General features: G+C 45.5%; 1 protein-coding gene across 2 annotated transcripts in view; it reads left to right on the top strand.

Annotated features, from left to right (window-relative positions):
• The window catches only part of FIBCD1 (fibrinogen C domain containing 1), a 503,247-nt gene that overhangs the window by 153,636 nt on the left and 325,207 nt on the right, over window positions 1-24,404 (top strand). The gene's annotated exons all lie outside the window — the stretch shown is intronic.

Genomic DNA, 24,404 nt, shown 5'->3' with positions numbered 1-24,404 from the left:
GGAGCGACTTGCATAGACTTCTGTAACGGCACCCTGGACACAAAAGGGTTAAAACCGTTTAGGAGATCTTCCCCGTCCAGAGCTACAGGGACAGCTACTTGCAGGACACCAAACTCCCAAACTGGAAACCAAGGAATGATGCAAACAGTGTAGCTGGAACCTTATGAATGCTGCATACAGCTGAATAGGAAAAACCATATGAAGGGTTTACACTCCTAGCAGTCAAACTGGAACAGCATACAATAAATCCCCCCAATAACGAGACAAGGCTCCGCGTTGAGGTTAAAACAGGAACAACATTTATTGGAAGAACACAGCACACTTTTATACAGAATTTGGAACATCCTGCCCCCAACATTCGCTTTCCTATTGGTCAATTGTAAAGTACCTGCAGTTCCCCATAAGGTCCTCTCCAGCCATGCAAATGAGGGCTTGAAAATGAGTCAGCAGTGATTGGTCAGATAGCTTGACCAGAAGGACTGCCATGTGCAAGGAGACAGAAGCCCCAGGGGGCAATCAATGTACACAATAGTCAGACACAGAACAATGGTTCCCTAATGAGCCCTCAATACACATTAGTCTGAGTGTCAATACATCCCTTAGCAGACAACAGGTGAGGTCATTAGCACACCTGACAATAGGTGAATGGAAAGCCACCTCAGACCAAAAGCAACATTGTTTAGACAGCCCGTCTCCACATTGAACTTCCTGGAATGACCATATTAGGAGTGCACTTCCTGTGCCTTACAGTTTACAGGAATAAGGTTTAGCTTCCAGGATAGAGGCAAGACTCCATTAGCCACATGGTTAAAGAAACACAAAAAGACACAAAAATGTATAACTCCCAGTCTACTGAACAGAACCCCCCACATTCAACCCATCCCCAGATAGCCTGGATCTGAGCGCTCAACATATCCAAACAGTGCTCAGATGCCACAAACACAGTCAAATCGCCATGGGGTTTACGTTTAGCATGGGCTGATGAGAGGGTCCATAGTCACATTGCAGGAGGCGAGCAACCAGGCTTCTCCAATGCCCAGTGGCGAGATTGGTCTCGTCACAACTTCCATTATGTGAAGTCCATGCAAGTCGCTCCGAAGTCGTGGTGCATGGGAATGCACAAGTCGCCCCCGAAATAATACAGAGTCGTGTCGCCTTAGTGTGAACCGACTCTTAATGTTTTCTTGGGGGGGGGGTGGCCCCGTCAGGGGGCCCTGCAATTTCTATCAGCAGCCCTGCTTGCAGCACACAAAAACGAGCAGCCCTAACTAATGGCCCATGTGCCAAAACTCATGGTACCAAACTAGCAAGCATTTTGGCGTGCCACGATTTTTAAAAAGGAAGGAGAAAGGTGCCTCTAAATGTATACCAAGGTTGATTTTTGGGTCCTCGAACCAAACAATAAATGGGATTTTTAAGGCACAAAAATGTTTTACTAAAGGAAAAAAGTGACCCAATTGAGGATCGCAGCATCATATATATATACAGGGCTAGAGGCCCACAGTGGTGAGAAATACAAAGGGAGAAGAAGGTGTGACATAGTGAAGATTGATTTCTGATGTTACTATTCTATCACCCAAGCTAGGAGAGCTTCTGGATGCGACAAGAACATCTGGAATCCAACGCGTTTCGGCTGTTTTCAACTGGTGCCTTTCTCAAGGGTATCACCAAGTCTAAAAAACAATAATATTCAGTTATAAAAAAGTTACTGATGCTCCATAACTTCCCTGTATAGGAGAAACAGTGATATATGGTGCCTCTGAGTGTAGCAGATAACAATGAGCAGACTTACATTGAAGATGGCATGTGTCCTTACGGCTCGGGGTCTCTTCCTGGTCCGCGGGTTGTCCCGTCCTCCGACTGTCCAGCAGCAGGGAGATGACGCCAAAGGGGAAGCCCAATCGGGGTGGTAAATCAATGCGAGGCTGCGGTGGACTGCATGGCCCCTAGGTGGACCGCCCCCCACGTCACCATGCTCGGTGCGGTCCACCTGCGAGGCATGCGGCCGGTGTCAGGTGGGTGGTAACGCGTTTCAGAGCATGCGCAGCTCCTCCAGAAGCCCGAACGCGCTCTGTGTGTTTGCCGCATGCATACACACTAGCAGGCCCTTGGACACTGGCCAGCCGTGAATCGGCTCCTCTCCTCTTGCATACAGGCTATCAGCCCCTTGGACACTGGCCACCCGTGAATCGGCTCCTCTCCTCTTGCATACAGGCTAGCAGCCCCTTGGACACTGGCCACCTGTGAATCAGCTCCTCTCCTCTTGCATACAGGCTAGCAGCCCCTTGGACACTGGCCACCTGTGAATCGGCTCCTCTCCTCTTGCATACAGGCTAGCAGCCCCTTGGACACTGGCCACCCGTGAATCGGCTCCTCTCCTCTTGCATACAGGCTAGCAGCCCCTTGGACACTGGCCACCTGTGAATCGGCTCCTCTCCTCTTGCATACAGGCTAGCAGCCCCTTGGACACTGGCCAACCGTGAATCGGCTCCTCTCCTCTTGCATACAGGCTAGCAGCCCCTTGGACACTGGCCAGCCATGAATCGCCTCCTCTCCTCTTGCATACAGGCTAGCAGCCCCTTGGACACTGGCCACCCGGGAATCGGCTCCTCTCCTCTTGCATACAGGCGATGCTGCTGGCCGATCAAAAGCGGTCTTAAGGCTTTCACAACATGGAATATCTTTTAAGTGGTTTTAACCCCTTGATGTTACAATAAATGGTCAATACTGCACTTAGAGGTGCCTTCAAATATTGAAATAAATGGGCTGTCCTAAACACTATGCACTCCATCACACCTGAAAAGGTGTGAACAGAGCCCAAAACAAACATACTCAAAATCACAACTGTACATTGAGAAAATAAAGCATTTGATTTCCTACTGATTGTGTACGTTTCCCCACTGACAAAGAAATGATCAGTCTATAATTTTAATGGTAGGTTTATTTTAACAGTGAGACACTATAACAAGTCTTGTTTTGTTGAAAACCAACAAAAATATCCAGAAAAACGCATTTTAAAAAAGTTTAAAATTGATTTGCATTTTAATGAGTGAAATAAGTATTTGATCCCCTATCAATCAGCAAGATTTCTGGCTCCCAGATGTCTTCTGTACAGGTAACGAGCTGAGATTAGGAACACTCTCTTAAAGGGAGTGCTTCTAATGTCAGCTTGTTACCTGTGTAAAAAACACCGGTCCACAGAAGCAATCAATCAGATTCCAATCTCTCCACCAAGGCCAAGACCAAAGAGCTGTTCAAGGATGTCAGGGACAAGATTTTAGACCTACACAAAGCTGGAATGGGCTACAAAAACCATCGCCAAGCAGCTTGGTGAGAACAGTTGGTGCGATTATTTGCAAATAGAAGAAACACAAAATAACTGTCAATCTCCCTCGGTTTGGGCCTCCATGCAAGATCTCACCTCGTGGAGTTTCAATGATCATGAGAACGGTGAGGAATCAGCCCAGAACTACACAGGAGGATTTTGTCAATGATCCCAAGGCAGCTGGGGCCAAAGTCACCAAGAAAACACACTACACCGTGAAGGATTGAAATCCTATAGAGCCCGCAAGGACTCACTGCTCAAGAAAGCACATGTACAGGCCCATCTGTAGTTTGCTAATGAACATCTGATTGCAACAGAGAAGAACTGGATGAAAGTGTTGTGGTCAGATGAGACTAAAATCAAGTTCTTTTGCATCAACTCAACTCCCTACGTTTGGAGGAGGAGGAATGCTGCCTATGACTCCAAAAACACCATCCCCACTGTCAAACATGGAGGTGAAACATTATGCATTGAGTGTGTTTTTCTGCTAAGGGGAAAGGACAACTTCACCACATCAAAGGGACGATGGATAGGGCCATGTGTCATCATGAGTGACATCACTTCCTGGTACGGTCTGGAGCCAGATTAAAAAAAATGACAGCATTCAAAACAGCCAAACATGGCATTTTGAATGCTTTTAAGTGCAGAGGAGGGGTTTGGGGTCTAAAGTAAAAGTAAAGTAAAGAGTAAAGTAAAAAAATATCGGCCCATATCGGCCGATACCGATTTGCATTGGCCAAAATATCGGTATCGGCAACGAAAAACTGATATCGGTCGATCACTAGTTCTAAGTCACATTTCTTGGCAGCCGAACAACAGACTAAAAAAAAAAAAAGCAGTTTTTGAATTTCTCTGGTAACATACCTCTATAGCAGTGATGGGGAACCTTGGCGCGGGAACCTTGGCGCCCTCGATGTTTTGGAACTACAGCATCACAGGAAATGTAGTTCCAAAATATCTGTGGCGCCAAGGTTCCCCATCACTGCCCTAGGGCAATGCTAGGAAGTTAGGTTCCTAAAGGGGTAGGCTTAATAGGCTAACCTCCTAGCATTGCCCTAGGGCAGTGATGGCGAATCTTGGCACCCCAGATGTTTTGGAAATACATTTCCCATGATGCTGATTGCACTCTGCAGTGTAGCTGAGCATCACAGGAAATGTAGTTCCAAAACATCTGGGGTGCCAAGGTTCGCCATCACTGCCCTAGGGCAATGCTAGGAAGTTAGGTTCCTAAAGGGGTAGGCTTAAAAGGCTAACCTCCTAGCATTGCCCTAGGGCAGTGATGGCGAATCTTGGCACCCCAGATGTTTTGGAACTACATTTCCCATGATGCTGATTGCACTCTGCAGTGTAGCTGAGCATCACAGGAAATGTAGTTCCAAAACTTCTGGGGTGCCAAGGTTCGCCATCACTGCCCTAGGGCAATGTTAGGAAGTTAGGTTCCTAAAGGGGTAGGCTTAAAAGGCTAACCTCCTAGCATTGCCCTAGGGCAGTGATGGCGAATCTTGGCACCCCAGATGTTTTGGAACTACATTTCCCATGATGCTCATGCATTCTGCAGTGTAGTTGAGCATCACAAGAAATGTAGTTCCAGAACATCTGGGGTGCCAAGGTTCGCCATTACTGCTCTATAGGCTCAATGCCTCTATAGTCTCAGTAGTCATGTCTCCTGTCCATGTCTAGGAAGATCAGCACTGATCACTGAGCAGACGTGACTGATTTGCTGCACTAATTGACAAGCTTTGCAAAGACCTCATTATCTCTGCAGTTCCCTTCTTTTGACAAATTTGAGCAGAGAAAAATGTAGGATCTTCAGAGCAGAAGGATTAACCTGAAATAAAGCTTCCAAAAAATCCCTGCAGAGGGAAAAGAGAGGGTTAAACCAAAAGTTAAACTCTAAAGATGAATTCCAGCCAGATAAGAGGCTTGGATGGAGTTTGGCAAAGCTTAATTTAAACTTTACTTAGCCTTTGTTCCGTGGTTTATGTGATCTGGAGTGCTCTCCCGATCCATCAGTCTGTTCAGCGCTGTCAAGTGTTCCTATACTATAAATGTCTCATTTGCAAATCATTAGTCGCCATTAGAACAGGGGCCAAGCTGGAATGACAAAGCACAGGTCACTTGTACTTCATACTTCCTTTATTCATAATTCCACCCAAAACCAAACATTTCAGATAAAACTGCTGACTGCTCAGACAGAAATCTTTCTTTGTCCATATGGAATATATCAAAGAGCCGCTACTAAGTGCTTTTATTACTTTCTGTTAATTTCCCTGGTGTAAAGCTAACCTATAGACACCGGTCAAAGGATCTGAAGACTGTGCAATCACTCTGTAGAGATATTGTTATAAAACCATGTATACTTATACAGCTAGGGTGAAAAATTACACAAGTCCATCAAATTCAACCAATAAAAAAGAATAAAAGAAAACTTCCATATACAGAATCCTATACCCAAAATTGATCCACAGCAAGGCAAAAAAAACCCTATGGACAGGGGCAGACTGGCAACTTTCAGCCCAGGGGGGCAAGTACAAACCAGAGGCCCATGGTGAAGCGACTCGGCTCCCCTCCCACTCTCCCTCTTCCCGTCCTCCTACTGACACCCATTCCAGGCTGAAGCTCTGCTCCTGGTACTCTCTACTCAACGGCTGAATCAAGATTCCCAATTTGACCAGCAGGGGGCAGATGGGGGAGCTGGGACAGCCCGATTCGGGCTGTCACAGATCAGCAGAAAAGGCAAAAGAACCGCTCCAGTGATAAGGTAATCCCAACCATCAAAATAAGGTGCAGCAAGGATCCGCAGTCCAGGCAACTATCATGTATAGAGATAAATAGCCACACTCCAACTTGAAGGTGAAAAATATAAAATCAGTTTTATTCGTATCCAAAACATAAAATCAATTCAAAGTGTATCCATAATATAGTCAGAGACAAGAGATGAACGCATAGTAGTTCACGCGTTTCACGGATAAACGTCCGCTTAGTCGTAACCAAGTTGGGGCTGGCCAGGGGAGGAGAGTCTTCAGTGGGGCATGGAACTAGCCTCCGCTCAGACACAGTTTACACCATCCATGCTGGGGAGGGAGGTCTGAGCTCTGTCCTTGTCTTCAACCCATACTCAGTAGGTCAGTGGCGGGGACTTTTTACTTCTCTCACCAGGGATCCATTAGGCATGTCTGTGGCAGAAGCAGTGCAGCCTTTTTATAGGACATTAGAGCGGCTCAGGGGACAATTGCCCCCCTGCACCCTGGCCCAGTCCTCCCCTGCCTATGGGTCCTTTCACACGGCTTTTCGCCCGACGGACTCCGTTTTGCTCAGTGGGGATAGGTCCGCCGATCCCCACTGAGCAGGCGGTAGACAGGTCCGTCTCCGCTTACTTTGCAGAGACGGAGTTGTCAGAGCCCTGCTCTGCTCTATGGGAGATCGGATGAAAAAGGACCGCCTGTCTTCCAGACAGATGGAAAATAGGGTTTCCATCCGTCTGGATTTCACGGACAGGATTGGATCGGATAGCAGCGGGTGTCAGCGGAGATGTCGCCGCTGACATCTTCCGCTCCATAGGGGTGCATGGAGCTGGAGCATCCGATAAGGTTCACCTGAAAAACTGACAGACGGACCTGATCGGAAATCCAGTGTTAAAGGGGCCTAAAAAGAATGATCCAATTTGCTCCAGTGAGGAACAAAAAAAAATCCTTCCTAATCCACCAGGAGGCTTATTGGATATTATTACTATGTTCCATATCCCTGTATGTTGTACAACACGCTCGCTAAGAAACACATCTATGTTTTTTTTAATTATCTACATTTCCCAATGGTACCACCAACTGTGGAAGAGAGTTCCACATCCTTACTGCCCTAACAGTAAAAAGTATTTTGCTTACTTTAGAAATTGAAGCTTGACATTGCATCCTATTATCCTCATTTCATCTAAGGAGGCATGTTTATGGACCAAGCAGACCCCTCCAAGTGCCTTTCCACTATGAAGAACAATAGTATTTGACATCTGTGTAACCACTTCTATTCCCTAGTATGGTTAGGTAGGGGTATCTACAGGTGCTGTAAGTTGTAGATGTTTTAATATCGGTCACTTAAGCCTCGTACACACGTAACGATTATCGGCTGACCGATCGTCCGACTTTTGTCCAGGTTGGAATGTGCCTAGACTGCACACAAATTTTCTCGCCCAACAAAATTCTACTTCAAAAGTGATGTCATGTGCTGGTTTACTTTTCGTGTGTTTTTTCTTCTCTGAGCATGCCCAGTCTTGCTCATCAGATTTTTGTCTGCCGAAATCTGTACTGACTGACGGAAAATCGGCCGTTGTGTTGACGGCCAACAAAAATTTTATAGCCTGCACACCAGATTTTATTCGGCCGAAAAGTCGGAGTCGGTTATCGAAAGCATCATACTAACAAGCCGAAAATCGGCCGATCAGACGTTGGCCAAAAATTCCCGGCTAATAATCGATGCGTGTGTACGGGGCTTTAGTTAGTGATACAGCCTTTTAAATTCAGTAAATATATGCCTAAAGGCTACAAGTTCTATTTGTTTCTGCTTTTATTGGTCTCCACTAGAATGAGTACACAAAAAAAGATTGAGCTAGTAAATGGTTTATATATATATATATATATATATATATATATATATATATATATATATATTATATATATATATATATATATATATATATATATATATATATATATATATATATATAGATATAGATATATAATATATATAACTAAAATAATGTGAACACCCCTCCAAATTATTGCATTCAGGGGTTTCCAGTGAAGTACCCTTCAATGTTAATGTTAAAAGGTTAATGCTACAGCATACAAAAGTATTGTAGACAAATGTAGGTTTCCAACCATTGGGAAGTTTGGAAAAGGCCGGTTTCTGGTTCAGCCGAGCCCCTGTGCACAAAGCCAGCTCCATAAAAACATGGTTTGAGGAATTTGGTGTGGAGGAACTTGAGTTGGCTTCCCAGAGTCCCAACCTCAACCCTACTAAATACCTTTGGTTTGAATTTGAACTCTAGATTGTGAGCCAGTATCAGTACCCAACCTCAAAAATGCCATAGATCTCAACTGTCCCTGATTTCGAGGGACTGTCCCTCATTCAGAACCAAATCCCTCTGTCCCTCTTACCTCATTTGTCCCTCAATTTGGTCTGACCTATATAGGTGTATGTAAAATGCACTACTTATTATTTAAAAAGTGTTTTACAGGGCTAAACCTTTCATCCAGTTTCTAAATTGCTGCATCTGTAAATTCCAAAAGCCAATATAAAGGAATAGTAGTGTTAAAAAAAAAAAAAAAAATTTGTGGGTTTAACCACTTAAGCCCCGGAAGATTTTACTCCCTTCCTGACCAGGGCCTATTTTGCGATTCGGCACTGTGCGACTTTAACTGACAATTGCGCGGCCGTGCGACGTCATACCCAAACGAAATTTACGTCCTTTTTTTCCCAAAAATAGAGCTTTCTTTTGGTGGTATTTGATCACCTGTGCGATTTTTACTTTTCAATCACAAAGGCATTTGCAAACCTCCCAACTTTCTGAGATAGGAGTGAGGGACACCAATTAGCAAAAGTATGTATGCATAGGACACACCCCCGGCCATGCCCGCTTAAAGTAGAATTGTACAAAAAAATTGATTGGTTAACCGCTTGCCGACCGCCGCATGACTATTTACTGCGGCGGTCAGCCCCTCACAGGCAAAGCGACGTAGTACTACGTCGCTAGCCTGGGAGGGCCTAGGGAGCGAGCGCGCGCCCCCGGAGGCGCGCTCCCGCGCAGTCACGGACCCCCCCGCGCGTGTGACCGGCGGACCCGATGTCAGCCGGTCACTCGTGATCGTCCGTTAGAGCGGGAGAAAGGCAGGCGGCTAATGTAAACAAGCCGCCTGTCATTCTCCCCTGTGTAGGAATAGTGATCATACGGTTCTACTATGTAGGACCGTTGATCACTGTTCCTACACCTCAAGCCACAGCCAATCACAGTTAGAATCACGCCCCTAGGGACACACATAACCCGTCCCTCTCAAAAAAAGTTAACCCCTTCACTGCCAGTGTCATTTTACAGTAACAGTGCATATGTATAGAACTGATTACTGTAGTAATGTCACTGGTAACCCCAAAAGTGTCAAAAATGTCAGTCAAGGGTCCGATCTGTCCGCCGCAATGTCGCAGTCCCGCAAAAAAAATCGCAGATCGCCGCCATTACTCGTTTAAAAAAAGAAGCCAAAAATTACAAAAATCTTTCCCTTTGTTAGTATACAAGATAACTTTTGCGCAAACCAATCAAAATACACTTATTGTGATTTTTTTTTTACCAAACATGGGTAGCAGAAAACAAATTGGCCAAAAATGTAAAAAAAATTTGATTTTTACATTTTTTTGGGGGGGAATTTCATATAAAAAAAATGTGAAATATATATTGTTATTTTTTCAAAATGTATGCTTTTTTTGTTAATAGCGCATGATCAAAAGATCACACAGGTGATCAAATACCACCAAAAGAAAGCTCTGTTTGTGGGAAAAAAAGGATGTCAAATTAGTTTAGGTACAGCGTCACACGACCGTGCAATTTTCCGTAAAAGTCACGCAGTAAAAAAAAAAAAAAAAAAAATCGCAAAAAAAACCCTGGTCAGGAAGGGGGGTAAAATCTTCCGGGGCTTAAGTGGTTAAAAGTGCCTCAAAAATGCCCCACAGAGTTTTTTGTGCAGTTTTTGAGTGACGTGTCCTTTAAAAACAGCACTGCAAACGTGCTGCAAATGCACTCTTTTACAGCGAACCAGTATGAAAGGGGCCTAAATGTTATAGAGAATTGAGCTGAATGCTCTTGATGGAAAAGGGTTCCCAGAGCACTGTGGGCGTACAAATTCTGTGTTCCTTGAGGCTGGCTTTGTCTGACTGATACCTCAGATGGAGCCATTGGTTAAGGCTTATTCTTGATCCTGAGCTACTGAACTTGGTATACAACTGTTTTTTTTTGTTTATTTTAAAGGAGGTAACAAAACAGGGGAACATTTTCAAAAGAAGAGGAGAGCTACCTGGATGTTACATAAATACTATATTACCAAAAGTATTGGGACGCCTGCCTTTACATGCACATGAACGTTAATGACATCCCAGTCTTAGTCCGTAGGGTTCAATATTGAGTTGGCCCACCCTTTGCAGCTATAACAGCTTCAACTCTTCTGGGAAGGCTGTCCACAAGGTTTAGGAGTGTGTCTATGGGAATGTTTGACCATTCTTCCAGAAACGCATTTGTGAAGTCAGGCACTGATGTTGGAGTAAAGGCCTGGCTCACAGTCTCCGCTCTAATTCATCCCAAAGGTTTTCTATCGAGTTGTGGGCAGGCCAGTCAAGTTTCTCCACCTCAAACTCGCTCATCCATGTCTTTATGGACCTTGCTTTGTGCACTGGTCCCAATCATTTGGTGGAGGGGGATTATAGTGTGGGGTTATTTTTCAGGGGTTGGGATTGGCCCCTTTGTTGCCACAAAGTTTTGAGCATGAAATTGTCCAAAATGTATTGGTATGCTGACACCTTAAGAGTTCCCTTCACTGGAACTGTATGAGGTTGGCCCTTCCTTTTCCAACATGACTGTGCACCAGTACACAAAGCAAGGTCCATAAAGATATGGATGAGTGAGTTTGGGATGGAGGAACTTGACTGGCCTCAACCCAAAATAAAACCTTTGGGATGAATTAGAGCGGAGACTGCGAGTCAGGCCTTCTCGTCCAACATCAGTGCCTGACCTCACAAATGCGCTTCTCGAGGAATGGTCAAACATTCCCATAGACACACTCCTAAACCTAGTGGACAGCCTTCCCAGAAGAGCTGAAGCTGTTATAGCTTCAAAGGGTGGGCCAACTCATACACATGTGCATGTAAAGGCAGGCGTCCCAATACTTTTGGTAATCTAGTGTATTTTGTATTTACCAAAACAAGTTAAGTTAAAATATCTGATTTTTTTTTTTTAAATACTAAAAAAAAAAAATTATGCATTCCCTTTAAAGATTTCTTTAGCATAGATTTGCAAACTGAAATCAAAGTACGTCAGAAAAGCTCACCCATTTAGTGGCCCCGTTCTACTTTTTTATTTGTCAGCTACAATTATGGTTCGTTAGACGAACAGAAAAAAGAAATACTGTTCTGGTTGTACACAGGGAGCAGACGCCCAGCTCATCAAACCCATTCAGATCGCACATCAGTCATTCCATTTTGCTGCCTGTAGATTAACCTAACTGCAGTGTTTGAATGTTGGTCCTCCCTGGTTTTGATTCCATTTGATGAGAGGTCACATGGAGCTAAACTGCATTCCCAATAAACTTGCTAACTGCTAATCTTAGTTAGTTTGAATTTTAAGTTTTTAATTCAAAGGGAATGTACGGTCATTTCAAAGAGTTTTCAGAAAACCATGGGTAGCGTTACCCCCGGAAAGAGCCACTTGGTAATTTTGGGCTCTCCGCTTCGACTTCTAGAACAACCTCAGCCGCTCTGACAAACCTGGATGAATAAACATCACTGCAAACACATATTAAGACCACCTTCGGCTATTCCCGGGCAGGCGGCGCATGCGCGGTGACATAAAGGCGCCAGGTTGCACCATTTTTAAATGTAAGGCGCCTCAAGGTAAGTGAGACTCCGCAGCAGAAGCAGGTGCTGCGGGCATGGTACAGGAGAGTCTCCTGTACCATGCCCGCAGCACTGCATCTCCTGTACCATGCTGCCCACATCCCTGCATCTCCTGTAACATGCTGCCCACATCTCTGCATCTCCTGTACCATGCCCGCAGCACTGCATCCCCTGTACCATGCCCGCAGCACTTCATCTCCTGTACCAGGCCTGTACCATGCACGCAGCACTGCGTCTCCGGTACCATGCCCACAGCACTGCATCTCCTGTACCATGCCTGTACCATGCCCGCAGCACTGCATCTCCTGTAACATACCCGCAGCACTGCATCTCCTGTACCATGCCTGCAGCACTGCATCTCCTGCACCATCCCGCAACCCCTGCATCTCCAGTTCCATGTCTGCAGCTCTGCATCTCCTGCACCATGCCCACAACCCCTGCATCTCCTGCACCATGCCCACAACTCCTGCATCTCCTGTACCATGCCCGCAGCACTGCATCTCCTGCACCATGCCCGCAACCCCTGCATCTCCAGTTCCATGTCTGCAGCTCTGCATCTCCTGCACCATGCCCACAACCCCTGCATCTCCTGCACCATGCCCGCAGCCCCTACATCTCCTGCACTATGCCCACAACTCCTGCATCTCCTGTACCTTCCCCGCAGCACTGCATCTCCTGTACCATGCCTGCAGCACTGCATCTCCTGCACCATGCCTGCAGCACTGCATCTCCTGCACCATGCCCGCAACCCCTGCATTTCCTGTACCATGTCTGCAGCTCTGCATCTCCTGCACCATGCCCACAACCCCTGCATCTCCTGCACCATGCCTGCAGGCCCGGCATCTCCTGCACCATGCCTGCAGGCCCGGCATCTCCTGCACCATGCCTGCAGGCCCGGCATCTCCTGCACCATGCCTGCACCCCCGGCATCTCCTGCACCATGCCCGCAACCCCTGCATCTTTTGCACCATGCCCGCAGCCCTGGAATATTTTCCCCCTTAATGACCAGGCCATTTTTTGCGATTCAGGACTGAATTATATTAAAGGACAATTGCACGGTCGTGCGACGCTGTACCCTCAAAAAATGAATGTCCTTTTTTTCCCACAAATAGAGCTTTCTTTTGGTGGTATTTGATCACCTGTGCGATTTTTATTTTTTGCGCTATAAACAAAAAAAGTGTACAGAGAGGAAGAGGTGGAGCCTAAAGAGGAAGGGATGTGGTTTACAGATGACAGGGCAGGTCTGAAACAGGAAGGGGTGTGGCCTTGACAGGAAGGGGTGGGTTGTAGTTAAATTAGGGGGTGCACGAGTTTAGTCCAGCCTGGGGGAAGCACAAAACCTAAATACACCACTGATTAAGACACAAGAGTACAATCTGCTACATGTCCTCTTTGCTCTCAACCGAGGTCCTCTCTTACACAACGTCTATGGTCTTGCACATACATTTTAACCTTCTGGGACCAAGTTCTTTCCTTCATACATGGAATTACCCCCCCCCCCCCCTCAATTCCCAAAGGACCCACTTCTTCTAGACTTTGGCTACTAGAACAAATATCTATTTCCAGGGTCTCCAACCAGCAACAAATCCAAACACAAAGCTTGGATTCTAATCTGTCTTCTAGTGGCCCGGAGAACTATTCAAAAAAACTGGGCTACCTCCTCCTACCCAACAATTTCTCTGACCAAATGAGAACTACAGCTAGAGAGAACATCGGCACTGACTTCACCCATACCACTTCCAGAAAATGTTTCTTTATAAGATGGCAGGCCTTCATGAACACAACTATGCCCCTGAGGAACTTAAGACATTCAAGGGGTTCAAGGTCTCCAACTACTACATGACAAGGAGGACATTCTTTAAAAACTAAGACCCCATTCACACTACCGCGACCTGGACCGTGACTTGTCAGGCTGACAAGTCACGGTCCTCACGCTCCCATTGTGTAGTACAGGAGCCGTTCTAATAGGAGTGACACAAGTCGCTCCGACTTAGAAAAAGGGTCCTGTACTTCTTCGGGGCGACCTGGAGGCGACTTGCATTGACTTCCATTATGTGAAGTCCGTGCAAGTCGCGCCGAAGTCGCGCTGCACGCGACTTCACAGGTCGCCCCCGAAGTCGTGCACAAGTCGTGCCGCGGTAGTGTGAATGGAGCCTAAAGGCCTGTACACACAATAAGAAAATCAGAAGTACATTTTTGTACAAAACAAACGATCTGCCCATTTTCACATCGTTAGTATGGTAGTTTCAACAGCAGATTCTGAATTTTCACACAACAAAAACTGAATGTGCAGGCTTTAAAATGTTTTATCGTACGTGAACACAACGTCCGATTTTCATTTAATTAGTACAGTTTTCGCCCGAAAAAAATTGTAAGAGCAAGACTACACGTGCTTGTAAATGAAAGAATACATACAAAACATTTCAACATCACTTCTTAAAGCGGAGTTCCACCCTCGGAAAGTTTTTTTAATAAAAATACCCCCGGGACAGTCAGGGCTAGTACATTCCACAATGGATAGCCTCTGAACTGTCCCAGGTCGCACTTACCTTTTAGAAGAAATACTTACCTTGAAAATGTCTTGTCCAGTGCTGCCATCTCAGGTGTGGGGAGCTGAAGCCAGCGCGTCCTCTTCGGCGTCCTCTTCAGTGTCCTCTTCGGTCCCACAATGCCCTGCACCGGCCCCGCTCGTCATGTCCGGTGCAGGCACGTCATTCCTGTACAGCTTCTGGGCATGCCCAGAAGCTGTTTAGCAGTGAATGACGTGCCTGCACCGGAACTGACGAGTGGGGCCGGTGCAGGCGCATTGATTCCTGGGAGCGATGACGCTCAGCTCCCAGGAATCAATGCAAGCAGGAAGTGACGGCACGGGCCGCGGCCGCAGAGGGAGGAAGAGGAAGTAAGGTGAGTATATTTTCTTCTAAAACAAGGTAAGTAAAGAAAAAAAAAATCGTGATTATCCATTTATTTTTCAGGTGACAGAGAGCAAGCAGATGGGGAAAAATTACTTTTAAGGGTGGAACTCCACTTTAAGTTGAATTCTGTCATATGAGAATTTTCATATGTTGAGTAATCTCTTCACTTTCCATATGAGGCTAGCATGCAACAAAAAATGGACGAAAATTTGTCCGATAATCTGATCATGTGTACCAGGCTTTACCCCCCTTTATAAACCTCCAGAAACAAGGACATAAGTAGTATTGTTCTCTCACTTTTACCATTTTTAGTAACATCCCTAGTGTCAATTGCATTACCTGTTTTTCGAAAAAATAATGAAAAAGGAATTGTAATGGTGCCACGACAGATAGATTATTGTAAAAACATTTTTCTTTGAATCAACATGTTTCGATTTTCTGCTTCTTCAGGAGCCGTAAAGCATGTGTAGCTATAAGGAAACAAATACAATCAATATATTAAGACACAGAATTACAAATTCTAATTTTGTACTAATATATGTTTGCATATATACTATGTATTGTAATATACTGCAAAAATATATATTCCAAAGAACACACCGAGTTACAACAGCTGTAGATTGAAAAGGAAAGGCCAATTTTAATAACATTCAATTACATATGATTTGTGTCACAATTGTATACACTATATTGTTTTTTCTTTATTTCCTGATTTTTTTTTCCCCCACGAAAGTGGAGTTACCCTTTAAGCATTGAAACAGTGAAATGCATGCAAGGAGCACCTCCTACCTGATCGGTAGCTTAATCTTTCAATCATTCATTGTTGTAATTCACTAGTCCCTCAATTATTTTTGTCTGTGTTATTTTGATCCTGGAATGCACCTGCTTCTGGTGCCGGAACACACAGCTTGCTGCCTCTTACTTATATGAACACTAATGTAAATTTAATACAAAGAGGTTTCTCAAAATTACCAATCAGATTCAAACTTGCCTTGGAAGTCTGTATTTTCTTGGTAACGCAGGAAGTAGAATTACACAGCAATAGATTCAAGCACTTTCCTGCTGACTTCCTACTGGCCACATAAAGGTGTATGCTGTGGATGAGAAATCAAGGGTACTTTTCATTTTAACACAGCTAAATGTGCACAAATGCATTATTTACTTACTTATTAGTTTCAAAATCCCCTTTTAGTGCCAGTTCACACTAGTACGACTTGTCAGCCTGACAAGTCGCGGACCGTCGCGGTCCATTGTGTAGTACAGGAACGGTTCTAATAGGAGCGACACAAGTCGTTCCGACTTAGAAAAAGGTTCCTGTACTACTTCGGGGCGACCTGGAGCAACTTGCATAGACATTCATTTTTTAAAGTCCGTGCAAGTCGCGCCGAAATCGCGGTGCACGCGACTTCACAGGTCCCCCCCGAAGTCGCGCCGCTGCAGTGTGAACCGGCACTTAAGTCCCGGTTCACAATACCGCGACTTGTCAGGCGACTTGGTTGCCTGACAAGTCACGGTCCATTTAGTGCTATGGGAACCGTTCTAATAGGAGCGACTTAGAATAAGGTTCCTGTACTACTTTTGACAGAAGTCGGAGCGACTTGCATTGACTTCCATTATGTGAAGTCTGTGCAAGTCGCGCCAAAGTCGCGGTGCATGGCGACTTCACTAGTCGCCCCCGAAGTCGTGTCGGATCAGTGTGAACCCACTCTAAATCTTCAGTTGTTTTCCGTTCTTTGCGCTTTTTAGATTTGTTTCTGTGGACAGGCTGATTGAGCTTTTTAGAGGTATTGTAAACTACTTAAGTGGAGCTATTGTGCCGTAATTGTACTTGTTATTTTTTTGTCAAGGGTCAATGCCAGCCTGTTGCCAGCGAGCTCAGAGTATCACTTTGGTTCAGCTTGATGGTCTCAGTGTTCATAAATGAAAATACTTTTTTTTTTTTTTTTTAATGCAGCCCTATTACCAATATGAAACATTTCCACTAGCTGCCCCTTGTAAATGAATAAATTTCATACCTTCCTGTCTGTAAAGCAGCAAGAGATTTCATCACTCTGTTGCATAGCTCCAAGGGATAAGCAAGCCTGCCAGGGTTCAGTTCACAGCCAGTTTACTGAAACGTCCTCAAAATTTGAAAGAAAAATCCAAACGTTTCCTGGATCCCCTTATTGAAGTCTATGGAGGAAGAAATATCATATTCAATTTACTTCCTTTGTGGGGGCTAATAAACTATTGTAAATGGAAACATAGAAAGGGGTATAATGTACCAATGGTAAAATAATAATAAAAAATAAAAAGTTACATACATAATAGGTACAGGAATACTATACCTGATGTATAACAAGTTATCGGTACATATCCATATTCCCTTATATATTACTTTATTATAACTAAAAGATTATCCCAGAACTATCTACCAAAGGGATCTGTTACATAGTTAGGTTGAAAAACGACACAAGTCCATCTGGCTCAACCAATAAAAATTTAAAAAACAGTAAAGAAAACCCAACCATACAATCCCACATACACAATTCTATACTCACAGTTGATCCAGAGGAAGGCGAAAAACCCCAGCAAAGCATCATCCAATTTGCTACGGCAGGGGAAAAAAATTCTTCCTGATCCCCCGAGAGGCAATCGGATATTCCCTGGATCAACTTTACCTATAAATGTTAATACCCAGTTATATCATATACACTTAGGAAAGAATCCAGGCTTTTTTTTTAAAGAAATCAAGTGAGCTGCCCAGAACCAGCTCTGGAGGGAGTCTACTCCCCATTTTCCTAAGACCAGCTCTGTCCCATCAAAAAAGATAATGGGAAAAAGGTGTGCCTGAATCTCCAGAGTCTAGTAAGACTATGTCTCCAGGGTCTAGTAAGACTATGTCTCCAGGGTCTAGTAAGACTATCTCTCCAGGGTCTATTAAGACTGTGCCTAGGGTCTATTAAAACTTTGTGTCCAGGGTCTAGTAAGACTATATCTCCATGGTCTAGTAAGACTATCTCTCCAGGGTCTATTAAGACTGTGCCTAGGGTCTATTAAAACTTTGTGTCCAGGGTCTAGTAAGACTATATCTCCATGGTCTAGTAAGACTATGTCTCCAGGGTCAGTTAAGACTATGTCTCCAGAGTCTAGTAAGTTTATGTCTCCAGGGTCTAGTAAGACTATGTTTCTAGGGTCTAGTAAGGTTATGTCTCCAGGGTCTAGTAAGACTATGTTCCTAGGGCCTAGTAAAACTTTGTGTCCAGGATCTAGTAAGACTATGTCTCCAGGGTCTAGTAAAACTATGTCTCCAGCAGGGGTGTACCGTGGGGTTGGCCAGAATGGCGACCACCAGGGATGCAGGCCGAGGGGGGGGGGGCGCAAAATCACTGGCAGTGTAGTGTAGCAGACGCAGTGCCCCCCGCTCCAATCCCAGAAGCCACCCAGAGCTCTCTGTGTGTCCTGGGCCAGGCAGGAGATGACAGTCTGTGTTGGAGCTCGCTGTGATGGGCGGCTCCCCTCCTCCTCCCCGCCCACATGACCTCATCAGTCAGCTACTAGACAGCTTCAGGCTGGTGGATGAATGCACTCTCTCTCTGCAGTGATGGAAGACCTGCCCTGGCTGGCCTCTCAGGTACCAGAAGCATTCTCTCCCTGTCACCCCCCCCCTCTCCATGTCACCCTCCCTGTCAACCCCCTCTCTCCCTGTCACCCCATCTCTCCCTGTCACACCCCTCTCTCTCCCTGTCACCCCCCTCTCTCTCCCTGTCACCCCACCTCTCTCCCTGTCACCCCACCTCTCTCCCTGTCACCCCTTCTCTCCCTGTCACCCCTCTCTTCCTTTCACCCGCCTCTCTCCCTGTCACCCTCCCTGTCACCCCCCTCTCTCCCTGTCACCCCCTTCTCTCCCTGCCACCCTCCCTGTCACCCCCCTCTCTCCCTGTCACCCCCCTCTCTCCCTGCCACCCCCTCTCTCCCTGCCACCCTCCCTGTCACCCCCCTCTCTCCCTGTCACCCCCCTCTCTCCCTGTCACCTCCCTGTCACCCCCCTCTTTTCCTGTCACCCCCCTCTCTCCCTGTCACCCCCTCTCTCCCTCTCTATAACTCTATCACCCCCTCTCTTTAACAAACCCCCTTTCTCTCTCTGTCAAACCCTCTATCTCTCTGGGGGTGGGGGGGGGGGAGCTGATACAGCTTTTCACCAAGGGCACTGGAGACCCTAGGTACGCCTCTGGTCTCCAGGGTCTAGTAAGACTGTGTGTCCAGGGTCTAGTAAGACTGTGTGTCCAGGGTCTAGTAAGACTTTGTGTCCAGGGTCTAGTAAGACTGTGTGTCCAGGGTTTAGTAAGACTACGTTTCCAGGGTCTAGTAAGACTATGTGTGTTACTTTACAAATTTATTGGCAGGTAAAACAGCTTCCATATTTGTACTGTATATTTAGCTAGAGTTGCCCTTTATTGCAGCAGCATTTTATTATTCAGCATTTTCAACTGCAATTTTTTCACTTTTTCAAGAACAACATAATCACGCATTAACATTTTATTTGGCATAAAAAAAAATTACCCAAACTGTTACTGTGGAAACAGCAACCAGCGTTTTGGTGTGTCCAAATTAATTCTGTAAGGCTGCAATGGTTGACTGTTGCCTCGGGCTGTTGTGAAGGGGAGAAAGGGAAAGCCTGACAAGATTTTGGGGGGCCTGGTGGCTCAGAAATTCAATATTCTAGCTTCGCTCTGCTTTCTGTTTGATTTACAGACTCGTGTTACATTTATATACAGGTCAAAGCTGCATTCTATATGTCGGGCAGATAAGGGAGCTTCTGCAAGGCATTTTTAATAACGCTGGATCAGCACACATCAATTTTTTATACATGATTTCTGGCGTGTGTTTAATAAACACTGGGCTGTCAACAAGGACAAAATTGTTGGTCAGGCACAAGTCCCTTTCCGCCTAACCAGGCTAGGACCCCTGAAGGTACAAGGACAGGCACAAGGGGGGGGGCTGTGCCCCCACTTTGTTGTTTTCCGCAATGTCACAAACAGGTGGAACACCTCGAAGCAGTACCTCTGGCTTCTATGTATAGTGGCAGATCTGTCATAATTCATTACACCACCATATCAATGATTCTGACTTATCTCCAGCTAGCTGCTTGCCTGTAGGTTTTTATAGAGAATAATGGCATTTTGAAAGGGCAGTGCGAAGCAAACTAAAATAGCTCAACTCTGTAACACCTTGAAAGGGAAACAAAAGTGGATTTTTATCAAGAACATGCTATTGGTTATTCTTGTAACATTTACCTAAAAGCATTTTTTGTCAAGACATTTTCCATTTGTAGAATGCTGTTACATATTTATTGTATTTCATCTATAGATCTGGAAATTCTCCCCCTAGTGGTCAACTGTATATCAGGGTACATTTATAGGTACAGTGGGGAAAATAATTATTTGATCCCCTGCAGATTTTGTAAGTTTGCCCATTTACAAAGAAATTAAGGGTCTATCATTTTGATCATAGGTGTATTTTAAATGATAGAAACAGAATTTATCAAGCAAAAATCTAAAACACATGATACAAATGTTATAAATTGAGTTGCATTTTAGATTTCAATAGGTTTATTGATTTTATAAGAAGAAGAAACACACATGGTACATACAGTTACCGACCACAGTGTATAGTAACATACGACTTTAAATATTCAACTTGGTCAACAGTGAAATATAGGGCTATAGCAAACACAATGAAAATATTGGGTCAGTGGCTCTCGTCGTGGGCCGGAGCCATGCCAGGCAGACCGGGCCCCATCCCTTCCCCTCCAGCGCCCCCAAGGGAACACACTGCGCTGCGAGGGAGGAAGCGGCCACCCAGTTCCACAGCCCACTAGACAACCAAATGCATAGGAGAACTGCACCTCCCGAATAGATGGCAAGGAACCATTGACAAGGCAGGTCCAGGCAATGGCCAAAACAAGTGGTAGCAGGGGGCAGTAACGGCCCAAGGTAACCACATCAACATAGGTCACTGCGTAGTAAAAAAAAGGAAAATGACAGGAAAGAAAGAGAAGAGGAAAAAGGGGAAAAGAAAAAATAAGAAAGAGTAGAGGAAATAGAAGAGACAGAAAGTTGGTGTCCAGGTCCATGAAAGGAGGTCTCAGGTGGCCCACGTAAGCCACCCGGTCCCACTGTAAGGAGAATATCCCCCATCACCTGAAGCACACCAGGTATCTCATCCAGGGGTCCCAAGTCTTCTCGAAAAGGTGAATTTTGTCCTGGAGGATGGCCACCATCCTCTCATTGATCATGATCCAGGTCAGTTTAGCCTTAAGCATCTCGATCGGCACTATCGGAGATCACAAACAAAATGAGGTTGAAGGATTGTAAGAGGTGCATGAAAGTCAGCCAGCCCCCAGTCTGATGTACTCACCCTCCAGTCTGTCACCAACCAAATAAAACCTGTCTCTTGGTACAAAGAACAGGGGTTTAGTTGACACACATTTGCAAACGCATGTGAAAGCTGCAGATCCACTTCACGGCACCCTGTTTAAATCTGCAGTCCTACACTCTTAATTTAGTGTCCTCACACTGGAGGCACATGGCCGCTAATGGGTGGATGGGGAACAGGTGAGAGGGAGACAGCCCAACCTCCCCCAACCCATCCCCATGCACGACTGGCTGTTGTCTCAAAAGCTCAAATAATTAGGTTAGAATATAACCATGGTGCAAACTGGAAAAGACCAGCTGAAAAGCATTACACCTCCATCCCCTTGGTGGATGCAGTATATGGATAGGAAGGGATTTTATGTATGGGGCATGGCCTGTAAAGCACACTGCCTTTGAAATCCCTAATTTCCTTTGGGACTTTATATGAGACAAGCAGGTCATGCTATTGGTCTCCATCCCTGTATACGGAAAACACTAGGGTCAAATCAAAACTGCATCCACCAAAAACGGATGAAAATCGCACGGTGGGACTTTAGATGAGGCACCAAGCTGTAAGCAAGGCGTCTCCATCCCTGGTTGCTTTAAACATATTGGACTAGGTGGGACTTTAGATGAGACCCAAGCTGGTGTTGCCCGGCGTCTCCATCCCTATAACGAAAAACAAAATGAGGTTGAAGGATTGTAAGAGGTGCATGAAAGTCAGCCAGCCCCCAGTCTATCGGAGATCACCAGGAACGGGCTATAGCCATCTTAGCTGCAGTGAAAATGAAGGTCACCAGGCGCTTCGTATGTTTCGGGGCTTCCTCGATAGGTTTACTGAGGAGCGCCTGCAGAGGCGATTTAACCAAATGAATGAGGGTGAGGGAGTATATGAAATTATAATGGGGGTGAGGGAGTATATGAAATGATACACTCTAATCCAGAATCGTCTGACCTTAGGACAGGTCCACCAGATGTGCAGGACCGTGCCCCGTTGGCCACACCACCTAAAGCTTGACGTGCATTTTAATAAGTAAAAATTATTTGATCCCCTACCAACCAACAATAATTCTGGCTCCCACAGACTGGCTACAGTGTGTGCCGATGTGGTACACAGATTAGTCCTGTCAATATAAGAAGGTGCTTCTAACGACAACTAGTTATGTGTATAAAAGACACCTCTCCACAGAACCTTTTTCTTCTATTCAAACCTCACCATCATGGGCAAGACCAAAGAACTGTCAAAGGACATCAGGGACAACATTGTAGACCTGCACAAGGCTGCAATGGGCTGTGTTTACATCAGCAGACCGCCGTTCTCTCTCCACAGGGAGCGATAGCGGGTACCCGGTGGCAATTGTGTCTGCCGGCCCTGTTCATCAGCTTTCCCTGTGGAGAATGGGGGCGGGCACCCCCAGGATCGCTCCCGCGAACCACCGTACAGGTACGGCGATTCGTGGTAACCTGCCAACCTGCTGTCGTATATCGATGGCGGCTGGTCGGCAAGTGGTTAATGCATTCTAATAAAAAAAACGTTTGTGTGCAGCAGCCCCCTTCAGCCCCCCTAATACTTACCTGAGCCTATTGTTATCCAGCGATGTTGTAGGAGTGTCTCACCTGCCCAGGACTTCCCTCCTCATTGGCTGAGACAGCTGCGCGGCGCAAATGGCTCCCACTGCTGTCAATCAAAAATCATCCAATCAGGACAGAGGGGGTGGGGCCGGCTTGTGGTTCTGTGTCTGAATGGACACAAGAAGCTGTGACTCGGCTTATGTGCCCCCATAGCAAGCTGCTTGCTGTGGGGGCTCTCAATAGGAGGGAGGGGCCAGTAGCACAGAAGAGGGACCCGAGAAGAGGAGGATCTGGGCTGTTCTGTGCAAAACCAACTTCACAGAGGAGGTAAGTATAACGTTTATTATTTTTTTTTTTTTAAAAAGAAACTTTACAATAACTAAGCCCCTCAAACTACGGCCCTCCAGCTGTTGCAGAACTACACATCCCATGAGGCATTGTAAAACTCTGACATTCACAGACATGACTTGGCATAATGGGAATTGTAGTTCCTGAACAACTAAAGGGCCATAGTTTGAAAACCCCCTGCTTTAAGTAGTTAAACTGACCTCATTTGCAGACTGACGTTCATCCCTTTGATCTAAAGAACCAAAACGATACAATGTTTCTTTTTATCTCTCAGCACTGAGCAATGTTGATAAACATTTGGCAGCTGCTATTTTTTTGACAGCAAGCAACGGCTCTGCACTTGTTACATGAATCGTGGAAATGCTGGATTAAGATCATGAGGAGGGGGTGTTGAATCGAGATTGGGATTTTTTATGGATTAATCGGGCAGCTCTACTAAAACCCATCGTATTTTTTATTGATGTGTCCCTGTTGCAGGTTTTTTTTTAACTTTAAAGAGGTTGTAAACCCTCGAAACTTTTTTTTTTCTGCAACCTGAAAGAGAAACCCATAATGAGCTATTTTGAAGCAATATGAAATGCTTACCTAAGAACGAGCCTGTGCCACACCTGTATGACGGGCGACATGTCCAGTCGCCTGTCTTCCGGGATCGCGGCATCAGGCCATCTGATTGGCCGGAGCCATGGTGACGTCACTTCCGCGCACGCACGCGGGAGCCGATGGTCACAGCACGGGGCTCTGAAGAAACGGCACCAGCGGCCGTTCCTTCAGAGCGCATGCGCCAGTGACGTCACTGACTGCATGTGAGGTAAATATCTCCTAAACGGTACATGTTTAGGAGATATTTACAGTACCTATAGGTAAGCCTTATCATAGGCTTACCTATAGGTAAAAGTGTCAGAGGAGGGTTTACTTCCTCTTTAAATTTGGTGAAGGTGTCCTCACAATAAGTGAGGGGGAAAAATGGATTTTTGTAAAATCTTACCGTAAAATCCTTTTCTCTTAGCTCATTGACAGACGTAGTCCTTGATGATTCAACACCCTCGGGTTATGCTGCCCTCCACAGGAGTAGGACTAGACAGGAAAGAAAATACTCTGGCCACACCCTAGGGGCAGTCCCCGAGGGTATATCCTCTCTCTCTCTGCTACAGCAAATCAGTTATGTCACAAAGCAGTGTTTAGAGAATTTAACCCAACCCAACT

The sequence above is a fragment of the Pelophylax lessonae genome (genome assembly GCF_965119305.1).
Source record: "Pelophylax lessonae genome assembly, chromosome: 7".
Taxonomy (NCBI): domain Eukaryota; kingdom Metazoa; phylum Chordata; class Amphibia; order Anura; family Ranidae; genus Pelophylax; species Pelophylax lessonae.
The sequence above is the reverse complement of the archived record's forward strand: the minus strand, read 5'-3'. Positions and strand labels throughout refer to the sequence as shown.